We start from the raw sequence: 13182 nt of genomic DNA, 5'->3' as shown, positions 1-13182 counted from the left end.
GTTGACGCATATACAATATTGATCTAAAGGTTATTGTACTTTTATCCAGGATGCAGACTTATGACAAAAACACAATACATTAGACTTGCTTATGGTTAGTATTTGTGATTAGCATGTGATGCAGCTTCCGTGGAGCTGTAACCTGAATACTGATTTGACACAAGTATCCTTAGAATTTTTTTTTAACAATACAAAATATACACATTACAAACGACAGCGTACAGATGCACAGAAACATTCACGTCACCCCTGCCCATACCCTCATCTCCAGCGCCCGCATCACTCCTAGCCACATGGCCTCAAACGGCACYGCTTGGTTTCTCTCTGTCGCCCACGCACTTTCAACATTTAGATAAAGCATTTGACCTTTTCATTGTGTTTAAAAATTGAGGATTGGTTGATTTGATTTTCTTCTTTTTTTAGGTAGATGTTTTTTCAAGATGATTGACCAGAAAAGTATTGTCCAACCCACATGTATCGGCCCGTGACACATTTYTATCCGGCCCGCGCTATGATTTGGGTCGTCAATTCATTTTGGCATGCTTCCATACAGCCGGTGGTTGGCGGGGCTGAGGCTGTTCCGCTGCGCTACAAGTCAGCGAGCACTGCCAACGTGCTGCACGCCAAACGGTAGTGCATTGCCACACACACGAGCCAGCCACTGCGCTGTACTATATCATCACTAATGGCACTGACCGAATCTTCTACCGGACCGAACGTTTTAACTTGTTGTAAGCTAAATGTCCGTGCCAAGTTACGATTCCAACGGATAGTTGCTGTAGCCTACATAAAACGTAATCTTGCTTGTCAAAAAGTTATAAGATAAAGGGTTCACACGCAGGTATGTATACTTTACTACTAAAGGACAATGGGACATATAAGCGAGTATTAATTAGTAAACAGTTGAGTCAACTACTTTATGAAATTACAGCCTGATGCGCTCGCGTCGGTGAATTCAACATCAATTGAGCTGCTTTCGTGTGTTTTGTTTACCTGGCGCAGTAGAGGGGAAAGTGTACAGACACATACCACAGTCCTAGCTAGACTATTAACATGTTGCAGTCTGGCTTCGGTTTTTAAAGCTTGACAATCAATAACCAAAATACAAAACCTGCATCAAAACACAATGCAAAGGAGAAACGGGCTACAGCAACATTTTGAGCAGTAGCCTAGGCTGGCAACTCAACTACAATACATTTTCATTGCACAATACAACAATGCTGCGTTCAACCGCACCAGTGACCCACACAGTGCAAAAAAATATAACCATATTTTAAGTTTAAATGTTACAATAACCTAGCAACGTTTTGTTATTTGGAGTCATTAAATWCTTTTTGATTAGGGTCGCAGCATATTATGGACATCTGAACGCATAGCGGCAAAGGCTGGACAAATATTATTGATATCTTATTTTAATATGTAAAAAATGCTATATACAGCAGTAAGTGCATATTATAAAGGGACATATTTTCTTCTAATAGAACAATGGCCAATTTGGATCGCAGTTGTATCCACGTAAAACATAATAACATAATGGGCTGTCTGGCCTGCGAATTCGTTTTTTCCCCCTCAATATGGCCCTTGCGCTAATTGAGTTTTACACCCCTGATCCAACCCGTCGAGTATCTCACTGCACCCTCATATGTCATGTCTTGAAATATGCATTGAAGACGGATTAAAAGTACATTTACATTGTAATACATTGCCAACTTTTAAACTCTGCAGATAACTTTTGGACTTTATAGCATTCCAAGAAGGCATAGCTTATTGAGTTATTGTTAGTTTTACATGTTTATTTATACATTTTTAACCTTTTATTTAACTAGGCAAGTCAGTTAAGAACAAATTCTTATTTACAATGACGGCCTAGACCGGGCGACGATGTTGTAGATATTCCACTAGACACTCTAATGTACTTGTCCTCTTGCTCAGTTGTGCACCGGGGCCTCCCACTCCTCATTCTATTCTGGTTAGAGCCAGTTTGCTCTCATCTCTTCACTGTTGACGATGAGACTGGTGTTTTGCGTGTACTATTTAATGAAGCTGCCAGTTGAGGACTTGTGAGGCGTCTGTTTCTCAAACTAAACACTCTAATGTACTTGTCCTCTTGCTCAGTTGTGCACCGGGGCCTCCCACTCCTCATTCTATTCTGGTTAGAGCCAGTTTGCTCTCATCTCTTCACTGTTGACGATGAGACTGGTGTTTTGCGGGTACTATTTAATGAAGCTGCCAGTTGAGAACTTGTGAGGCGTCTGTTTCTCAAACTAAACACTCTAATGTACTTGTCCTCTTGCTCAGTTGTGCACTGTGGCCTCCCACTCCTCATTCTATTCTGGTTAGAGCCAGTTTGCACTGTTCTTGAAGGGAGTAGTACGAGATCTTCAGTTTCTTGGCAATTTCTCACTTGGAATAACCTTTATTTTTCAGAACAAGAATAGACTGACGAGTTTCAGAAAAGTTATTTGTTTCTGGCCATTTTGAGCCTGTAATCGAACCCACAAATGCTGATGCTCCAGATACTCAACTAGTCTAAAGAAGGCCAGTTTTATTGCTTCTTTAATCAGGACAACAGTTTTCAGCTGTACTAACTTAATTGCAAAAGAGTTTTCTAATGATCAATTATCCTTTTTAAAATGGTAAACTTGGATTAGAAAACACAACGTGCCATTGGAACACAGGAGTAATGGTTGCTGATAATGGGCCTCTGTACGCCTATGTAGATATTCCATTTAAAAAATCTGCCGTTTCCAGCTACAATAGTCATTTACAACATTAACAATGTCTACACTGTATTTCTGATCAATTTTATGTTATTTTAATGGACTTTCAAAACAAGGACATTTTTAAGTGACCCCAAACTTTTGAACGGTAATGTAAGTATTCAGACTCTTTACTCAGTACTTAGTTGAAGCAACTTTGGCAGTGATTACAGCCTTAAGTCTTCTTTGGTATGATGCTACAAGCTTGGCACACCTGTATTTGGAGAGTTTCACCCATTCTTATCTGCAGATCCTCTCAAGCTCTGTCAGGCTATTTTCAGGTCTCTCCAGAGATGTTCTATTGGGTTTGAATACTGATGTAAATGTGATATTATGAATACATTTACTAAAAAAAATACTGAAACCTGTCTTTACTTTGTCATTATGTGGTATTGTGTGTAGATTGATGAGGAAAGAAAGTAATTGAATCAATGTGGAAAAAGTTTAGGGTGTCTGAATACTTTCTGAACTAACTGTACAGAGGGTACAAAACATTAAGGACACCTGCTCTTTCCATGACACAGACTGACTCGGTGAATGCAGGTGAAGGTTATGATCCCTTATTCATGTCACTTTTTAAATCCACTTCAATCAGCGTAGATGAAGGGGAGGAGACAGGTTAAAGGTTAAAGAGGATTTTCAAGTCTCTAGACAATTGAGACATGGATTGTGAACAGGGTGTCAAAGGGTGTCAAAGGGTGAATGGAAAGACACAAGATTTAAGGGCCTTTGAACGGGGTATGGCAGTAGGTGCCAGGCGCACCGGTTTGTGTCGAGAACTGCAATGATGCTGTCTTTTTCACGCTCAACAGTTTCCCCGTATCAATTAAGGTCCACCACCCAAAAGACATTCAGCCGACTCGACACAACTGTTGGGAAGCATTGGAGTCAACATAGGCCAGAATCCCTGTTGAACGCTTACTACACTTGTCATTTTGAGATGTATTCTTAGGTTGTCAAAATTGTCCATGGGAAATGTAAACGGACATTTGTGTAAATACTGTATATTTTCTTCTGTATTGTTTACGTTTTCTATCAAGTTAATAAAGAAATTGTGTGAACTGTGAATGTGTTCTATTTTTCCTCTGTTCAACTAGCAACCAAATGTCACCACAGTATAATCAATATTCAATATTGACGCAAAATGTAGAGTGGGGATGACTTCTTGAGAATAACCCAAAGGAGGAATACATTAAACACATTAGGAAATCATGATCAGTCTTGGTAGCAAATGTAACTTTATGTAACATGCATAAAAGCTTTATAAACAGATGCTTCACAAAAAATGACAACAATATATTACATAAAGCATGACAGCCCGAGATCCAGCATTTTTTAAATTGTTTATTATTATTATCTTATTTTTTTGCACCACATAAGTGTTTGTAGTGAAAAAAAACATACTACAAATATACATTACCATTCAAAAGTTTGGACACACCTACTCATTCAAGGGTTTTTCTTTATTTTTTACTATTTTCTACATTTGACTATTTTCTAGATTCTTCAAAGTAGCCACCCCTTGCCTTGATATCAGCTTTCCAAACTCGTGACATTCTCTCAACCAGCTTCATGAGGTAGTCACCTGGAATGCATTTCAATTAACAGGTGTGCTTTGTTAAAAGTTAATTTGTGGAATTTCTTAACTTAATGCGTTTGAGCCAATTAGTTGTGATGTGACAAGGTAGAGGTGGTATACAGAAGATAGGCCTGTTTGGTAAAAGACCAAGTCCATATTATGGCAAGAACAGCTCAAATAAGCAAAGAGAAATGACAGTCCATTATTAATTTAAGACATCAAGGTCAGTCAATCCAGAAAATTTCAAGAACTTTTAAAGTTTCTTCAAGTGCAGTCGCAAAAACCATCAAGCGCTATGATGAAACTGGCTCTCATGAGGACCGCCACAGGAAAGGAAGACCCAGAGTTACCTCTGCTGCAGAGGATAAGTTCATTAGAGTAAACTGCACATCAGATTGCAGCCCAAATAAATGCTTCACAGAGTTCAAGTAACAGACACATCTCAACATCAACTGTTCAGAGGAGACTGCTTGAATCAGGCCTTCATGGTCGAATTGCTGCAAAGAAAACACTACACTCCTAACGGACACCAATAAGAAGAAGAGACTTGCTTGGGCCAAGAAACATGAGAAATGGACATTAGACAAGGGGAAATCTGTCCTTTGGTCTGATGAGTCCAAATTTGAGATTTTTGGTTCCAACCGCCGTGTCTTTGTGAGGCGTAGAGTAGGTAAACGGATGATCTCTGCATATGTGGTTTCCACCGTGAAGCATGGAGGAGGAGGTGTGATGGTGTGGGGATGCTTTGCTGGTGACACTGTCAGAGATTTATTTAGTATTCAAGGCAAACTTAACCAGCATGGCTACCACAGCATTCTGCAGCAAAACGCCATCCCATCTGGTTTGCGCTTAGTGGGACTATCATTTGTTTTTCAACAGGGCAATGACCCAACCCACTTCCAGGCTGTGTAAAGGCTATTTGACCAAGAAGGAGAGTGATGGATTGCTACATCAGATGACGTGTCCTCCACAATCACCTGACCTCAACCCAATTTAGATGGTTTGGGATGAGATGGACCGCAGATTGAAGGAAAAGCAGCCAACAAGTGCTCAGCATATATGGGAACTAATTCGAGACTGTTGGGAAACAATTCCAGGTGAAGCTGGTTGAGAGAATGCCAAGAGTGTGCAAAGCTGTCATCAAGGCAAAGGGTGGCTACTTTAAAGAATCTCAAATATAAAATATATTTTGATTTGTTGAACACTTTTTTGCTTACCACATGATACCATATGTGTTATTTCATAGTTCTGATGTCTTCACTATTATTCTAGAATGTAGAAAATAGTTAAAAAAAATATAGAAAAACCCTTGAATGAGTAGGTGTGTCCAAACTTTTGACTGGTACTGTATATATTTAAAGAAATATGCATTTTTTTTTTGTATTGTTTGTGCAATGGCCGTTAGTACTCGGTTGATAATAAATATGAAACATGTAGCATAACAGTAGATGGGGACAGTAGGTAAAAAAACATATCGCACTGTAATGTCCATCAGTGGCGTATGCAGAAATTGCCGTATGGCTGGGTCTGTGTAAAAGTGACTGGGCCAACATTTTCTAACAAAACATATCCCGACATAATTCTGTGAAAATTTAATACATAACATAAATGTGACCAAGAATAATCACACATTTCCCCTGGACCGTTAGTGGCCTATTGTCAAGTGAGTTATTATACATTATAGGCAGCGCATGAGGTTCATGTTTGGGAAACTCAGCCCCAGAGGGTCTTTAGGAGGATACAGGATTTTTTTATAAACACTTTTCATGAAATTATACGACATTTTACAWGTACGGAGACATGATCAGAATCTTAATTAGCCTACTACAAAAAGGACGCCTACACTGCTGACACTGACAAACTGAAATCAATAGAAATGACTTTGTCTTGAATACAACCATTTAATTATTAGATTTGGAAATGAGAGAAGCACACTGTAGGCCTATTGTACAATATGACGTCCTGCACTGAAGGGGGAAATKATTGTTCTAAACATTCCAGGGGAACTGACTCATCCGATGAACTCCGCTGTGCCAAGTATTTCATCCTGGTGTTTCCCATTAATGGGAACAAATTACAGTCCCTTTGGAAAGTATTCAGACCCCTTGACTTTTTGCACATTTTGCTACGTTCACAGCCCTTATTCTTAAATGTATAACTTTTTTTTTTTAATCCTCATCATCTACACACAATACCACATAATGACAAAGCGAAAACCGTTTTTTTAGATATGTTTGCATATTTATAAAAACATTAATAAGTTAAATACCCTTATTTACATAAGTATTCAGACCCTTTGCTATTAGACTTGAATTGGAGCTCAGGTGCATCCTGTTTCCATTGATCATCCTTGAGATGTTTCTACCAACTTGGAGTCCACCTTGGTAAAATTAAATTGATTGGACAATAATTACGAAAGACACACACCTAAGTACAGTTGAAGTCGGAAGTTTAATTACACTTATGTTGGAGTATTAAAATCGTTTTTCAACCACTCCACACGTTTTCTTGTTAACAAACTATAGTTTGGGCAAGTTCAGTTAGGACATTACTTTGTGCATGACACAAGTAATTTGTCCAACAATTGTTTACAGACAGATTATTTCACTTATAATTCACTGTATCACAATTCCAGTGGTCAGAGTTTACATACACTAAGTTGACTGTGCTTTTAAACAGCTTGGAAAATTCCAGAAAAGGATGTCATGGCTTTAGAAGCTTCTGATAGGCTAATGGATATAATTTGAGTCAATTGGATGTGTACCTGTGGATGTATTTCAAGGTCTACCTTCAAACTCAGTGCCTCTTTGCTTGACATTATGGGAAAATCACAAAAGAAATCAGCCCAAGACTTCAGAAAAAAAATGTGTAGACTCCACAAGTCTGGTTCATCCTTGGGAGCAATTTCCAAATGCCTTGAAGGTACCATCGTCATTGTACACGCAATACAGACACAAGTATAAACACCAGGGACACGCAGCCGTCATACCGCTTAGGAAGAGACGCGTTCTGTCTCCTAGAGATGAACGTACTTTGGTGCGAAAAGTGCAAATCAATCCCAGAACAACAGCAAGGACCTTGTGAAGATGTGGGAGGAAACAGGTACATAGTATCTATATCCCACAGTAAAACAAGTCCATATCGACATAACCTAAAAGGCCGCTCAGCAAGGAAGAAGCCACTGCTCCAAAAAGCTGAGCCATAAACAACGCCAGAAACGGTTTGTCACACTGCACATGGGGGAACGAATGATATGTACTTTGATTGGAGAAGATGTACTGTGTCTCTGGTCTGATGAAACAAAAATAGAACTGTTTGCCATAATAACCTTTGTTATGTTTGGAGGAAAAGGGGAGGCTTGAAAGCCGCAAGAAACACCATCCCAAACCGTGAAGCACGGGGGTGGCAGCATCATGTTTGTAGGGGTGCTTTTGCTGCAGGAGGGACTGGTGCACTTCTACAAAATAGATGGCATCATGAGGAAAGAACAAATTATGTGGATTTATTGAAGCAACATCTCAAGACATCAGTCAGGAAGTTAAAGCTGTCCGAGCAAAGGGTTTCTTAACTCTATTGCAGTGGGCGCCGATTATCCCTCCAGATGATTATACTCATAGATGTGTGTGGAAATATACTTTCTTTTCAAGAGAACATACACTCCAAAGTCTAAGTGTATTAGAGAGTGTGCTCATCACTCTCACCAAGCTCCTTTCTACCATTTCATCCTAGTTGTATAGAAAAATTTTGTGGGCCAGAACTTGAAATAATGAGGCAAATGGTTCATAACAGGTTTTTATAGCGGGACCGCCCTTTAAGGGAGGGGTTGAGCTAGATTTAAGTAAGCCCTACTAAACCTCTACTTATTTGGTTTCTGTTACTACAGCTCTAATCTCTTGTCGACGGTAGTGACATTGCTGACTCAAGTTACAATAGTTACTCCTACAGCTTATGGTGTGGAAGGCTACCCGAGAACACGTTTGTACTCACCAACAGTTAAAACCTATTGTGATGAGCTAAAGTAGTAAAATCCAAATACTGATAGTTGAGATGATGATGTGATAAATTGACATTCTAAGCTACCACTCAAATGGGCATCGTAGTTGAGAGAATTTACCATAAAAGTTGTCATTAAAAATAGTTCTCACTCCTCTACTATTAATTCTCACATATCCACATTCTTTTATTCAGCCATAAAGGTAGTGATCCTATGGACCAAAAGACAGGGATTGTTACTAGGATTAAATTCAGGAATTGTTGAAAAACTGAGTTTGAAATGTATTTGGCTAAGGTGTATTGAATTCCGACTTCAACCTGTATATAAGGTCCCACAGATTGGACAGTGCATGTCAGAGCAAAAACCAAGCCATTTGAGGATGAAGGAATTGTCGTAGAGCTCCAAACAGGATGTTGTGTTGAGGGCACAGATCTGGGAAGGTTACAAAAAAATGTCTTGCAGCACTTGAAGTCCCTAAGAACACAGTGGGCCTGATCATTGCATTACTTAAAAATGCGGATATGACCAAAGGTTTTTGAACACACTAGCCAAGGCCAATCTTCTTGCCATTGAGATAAGCTTCCACCCCGGAATGACACTGCAATTATACCTGCTCGAAGGATAGAAATGATTTGGGTACTTAAGGTTACAGGGAAGGTTGTGACAATGAAACCGATGTGTCGAGCTTTCTTGACCCATGAAGCTTCCCCTATGTCTCTGTTTTGATCGATAGGGAATATCTCCATCCAATTCATAGGAACACTAAGCATCTTATTTCTAATGCTGTTGCAGATTTTAATTCTACACAATTATCCCATGCGCACATATGTGTATAGTACTGCGTGGTCAGACAATTGATGCCCAATACTGCTCTACATTTAATATTCGAGCACTCCACCACACTCAAACCTATTGTATTGAGAGTTCCAAACGGCATCTCACCCATGAAGAACCTCAGACCATTTAGAGAAATGAAATGATGCTCTCTGGCTTCTGAGAATAAGATAAGACTAACTCCTGGCCTTGTGAATGTGCCAAGTTTCTCACGGCCCGTTAGAGTGATGTATACATCCTCCACCCAAACTTAAATCCCTATCTGTTGTGAAAAAGGGATTCTCTTGAGTGTGAATTAGCCATCTTCAAACAGTCCTTAAATGAGGAATTCAATGCAATTTTTCTAGAATACCGTCAGTTCTAGAACTCTGATCATCTTGAATCCGATACCGATTATCACATATTCATAGCCATAAGATACCCATTATGAATAAACAGGTATATGCGAACCAGTACTCATATTGAAAGATCCTTGAGGATAACCTGCTCCAAGAGCACTCCGGACCTCAGACTGGGGCGAAAGGTTCACCTTGCAACAGGAAAACGACCCTAAGCACACAGCCAAGAACAAAAGGGATGGGCTTCGGGACAAGTATCTGAATTCCTTTAGTGGCCCAGCAAGAGCCTGGACTTGAACACAATCAAATATCTCTGGAGAACATAAATAGCTGTGCAGGTGACTCCCCCATCCAACTTGACAGAGCGTGAGAGGATCAACAGAAAGAATGGGAGAACCTCCCAATACTTGGTGTCCCAAGCTTGTAGCATCATACCCAAGAAGACTCAAGGCTGTAATCGATGCCAAAAGTACTTCAACAAAGTACTGAGTAAAGGGTCTGAATAATAATGTAAATGTGATATTTCCGGTAAAAAAAACTGTTTTTGTTCAGTTATTATGGGGTATTGTGTGTAGATTGATGAGGGGGGAAAAAAACAAATTAATACATTTCAGAATAAAGCTGTAACCTAACAAAATGTGGAAAAGTCAAAGGGTCTGAATACTTTCCGAATTTACTGTACACTACGCTTATAATCATTTAAACGGATCATTAAAAATATTTACCTATTAGAAACAATTTGAATAYCACACTCACAAAAATTATAATTACACAATTACACACCCTTTGCTATGTGGCATAAACCCTGAAGAGAAAGAAAATTAAGAATTTTGTAAAGATTTKTATAAATTCTCAGTTAATTTAATAAAGTTTGTGTTAGATAAAATGGAATCGTGATGGTAATTACGATGGAAGAAGCAGAAAGAGAAAATGGATCATGGTGACAGCCCCACACGTGTTATATCATTAAACAGTTTAGAATGTCCTCTCAAAGGTACAACAGGACCTAGCACAGTGACATGTATGGCCTTAGAGATACGCACTGAAAATGAATTGCTGGGTCTCTGGAGGATATAAGGTCGTTACATCTGGTGCTTTGCCACAAGGGATAATCCATGCATGCTATTTGCTTATGAATGATTTCTGAAGCATCTATGTAGGCCTTATAAATGGTTTATGAAGGCTTCATTAAGCCTTAAAAATGTGTGATTMGTTTCAAGTGGGACCCCAAAAGTATATCCCATTCCCAACAACACATTTCAAAATGAAATAAATTGCTCAAGGTCAATTGGATAATGGCTGACGCTGGTCGTGACCCCACCCCCCGAGGGTGTCTCAGGGGATGTTRGGRTATTTYACAAATGCCACATAYYTGTWYMYKKTKKMMAMMRKRWACARRTAAGCGCCCACTATATTTGATAATCATGAAAGGRTTTGTTCTACGTTCATTATCTCGTYACTCTCTCTATGCCCAGATGCAACACACAATGTACTGTAATGGTGAGGGTTACCCAGGGTTCCCCAGTGGTGGGTGGGGGGGTTTCTTTTCCTAGCTGCTATAAAATGCCTTCACACACTGTGTGCSCTTCATTTGTCCTTGGTAATAAAAAAAAAAGCAACTCCCCCAGTGACCAGTAGTATTCCAGACAACAGGATTCTATTTATCAACTTGTCAAAATGAAAGGATTGATTTTAGTCGTGGTTTTGGTCACACTGATGATTTCAACTGATGGTAAGACCAGTGCCATGTGTTATATGGTTTAATATGAAGTGCTGTTATACTATGTTGTGATGTGTTTTAATAGCCGACAATATTTCATATCATAATGTAATTGTTTTAATAATACAATATAGCAGTTGTATACAGTATGTATTCATAAAATAAATGAAATATATATATATATATATATATATATATACTTTTAGCTTTCTCGATGTGAATAGTGACCATTTTCAGTGTTTCTGTTTTCTGTTTGCTCAATAACGTTCACAAAATGCTGAAAGTACTGTTTATGAAATGTGTCATAAAGTGCTACTCGTTTTGTCTCCTGTTCCTCACAGCGTTCATGATGCACAGCAGACAGCGTTGCCTCTGTCTGAAAACACGGGACCGTGTGAATTTCAGTAACATTGTCAATTACACCGTTCATCAGAGGAGTGCAATGTGTGGCCACGTGGAGATAGTGTGAGTTTTTTCATTTACACTCTACATATCTTATGCACGTACACTAACGTTCAAAACTTTAGGGMCACTTAGAAATGTCCTTGTTTTTGAAAGAAAAGCACTTTTTTTTTGTCCATTAAAATATCCTCAAATTAATCAGAAATAGAGTGTAGATATTGTTAATGTTGTAAATGACTATTGTAGCTGGAAATGGCAGATTTGGTATTGAATATCTACATAGGCGTACAGAGGCCCATTATCAGCAACCATCACTCCTGTGGTCCATCGGCACGTTGTGTTAGCTAATCCAAGTTTATAATTTTAAAAGGMTAATTGATCATTAGAAAACYMTTTTGCAATTWTGTTAGCACAGCTGAAAACTGTTGTCCTGATTAAAGAAGCAATAAAACTGGCCTTCTTTAGACTAGTTGAGTATCTGGAGCATAAGCATTTGTGGGTTCGATTACAGGCTCAAAATGGCCAGAAACAAAGAACTTTCTTCTGAAAACTGTCAGCTCTATTCTTGTTCTGAGAAATAATGCTATTCCATTCCGAGAACTTGCCAAGTAAATTGAAAGATCCTCGTACAATGCCAGGCTTCTACTCCCTTCTACAGAACAGCGCAAAACTGCTCTAAACCAGAATAGAAAGAGGAGTGGGAGGACACGTCTGAAACTGAGCAAGAGGCAAAGTTACATATAGTGATCCTAGTTGAGAAACAGATGCCTCACAATCTCTCACACTGGCAGCTTCATATAATAGTAACACGCAAAACACATCAGTCTCAATGATCAACACATGAATGAGCGCGAACCCCCGGGATGCTGCCGCCTTCTGAGCAGAGTTGCAAAGACACAAATCCATTCATGAATTACTACAGATACTGGCCAATAAATGAAGAAGATTTAAGTATGGAGAGCCACAATAAGAACACCAGACACTGGGACAGTGAATCATATGGCTGTTCTTTGTCAAACTTTTGCCTAGTAAGGCTCATGCACTCGCTCGGTCGGATCGCCCTTCGGCAAATTGTCCTGAGACAATATTGAGCACTGTGGTGGTCTTTTTGCGTCTAATACTGGTTTCAATGCTGTACTATTTAATGGAAAGCTGCCAGATTTGCAGACTCTGTGATGACAAGCCTCCGAATGCAGCAGTGCTTGTCTTTTCCACAAGACTCAGACGACAGTACATAACCCGGGTACTTATACTGTCCTCCTGTGTGACTCAGTTGTGGTCAAACCTGGGCAATCACCTGCCCACCTCCTCTTGTCTTCTTCAGTGCTACCAGTCTTACGCCAGTTCTGCGCTATTTGTTGTGTGCAGGAAACCGATTACAAATAGTGAAGTAGTTACACTCACGAAAACACACCAGGCGTAGCGCGAGAGCTATGTACCCGAGCAATCTGCTTCAGTTTCTTTTTCACGGTGCAAAAATTCTCAACAATCAGACCAACATCGAGACATACTGGCACACAGCAGCAGCAGCCCAAAATAGCTTAGAACCAATATCT

The 13182-nt window shown here is 39.4% G+C and overlaps 1 long non-coding RNA gene across 1 annotated transcript in view; it reads left to right on the top strand.

Annotated features, from left to right (window-relative positions):
* Positions 1-11084: 11084 nt before the first annotated feature.
* LOC111949902 (uncharacterized) overlaps positions 11085-13182 on the top strand; it is a 3963-nt gene continuing 1865 nt past the window's right edge. Inside the window, exons 1-2 of the long non-coding RNA XR_002875408.2 lie at positions 11085-11236; positions 11566-11689. This is a non-coding gene — a long non-coding RNA (uncharacterized lncRNA). The remainder of the gene's footprint in view (positions 11237-11565; positions 11690-13182) is intronic.

Source organism: Salvelinus sp. IW2-2015, linkage group LG22, assembly GCF_002910315.2.
Source record: "Salvelinus sp. IW2-2015 linkage group LG22, ASM291031v2, whole genome shotgun sequence".
Lineage (NCBI taxonomy): Eukaryota > Metazoa > Chordata > Actinopteri > Salmoniformes > Salmonidae > Salvelinus > Salvelinus sp. IW2-2015.
This window is presented reverse-complemented; position numbering and strand designations above follow the sequence as displayed.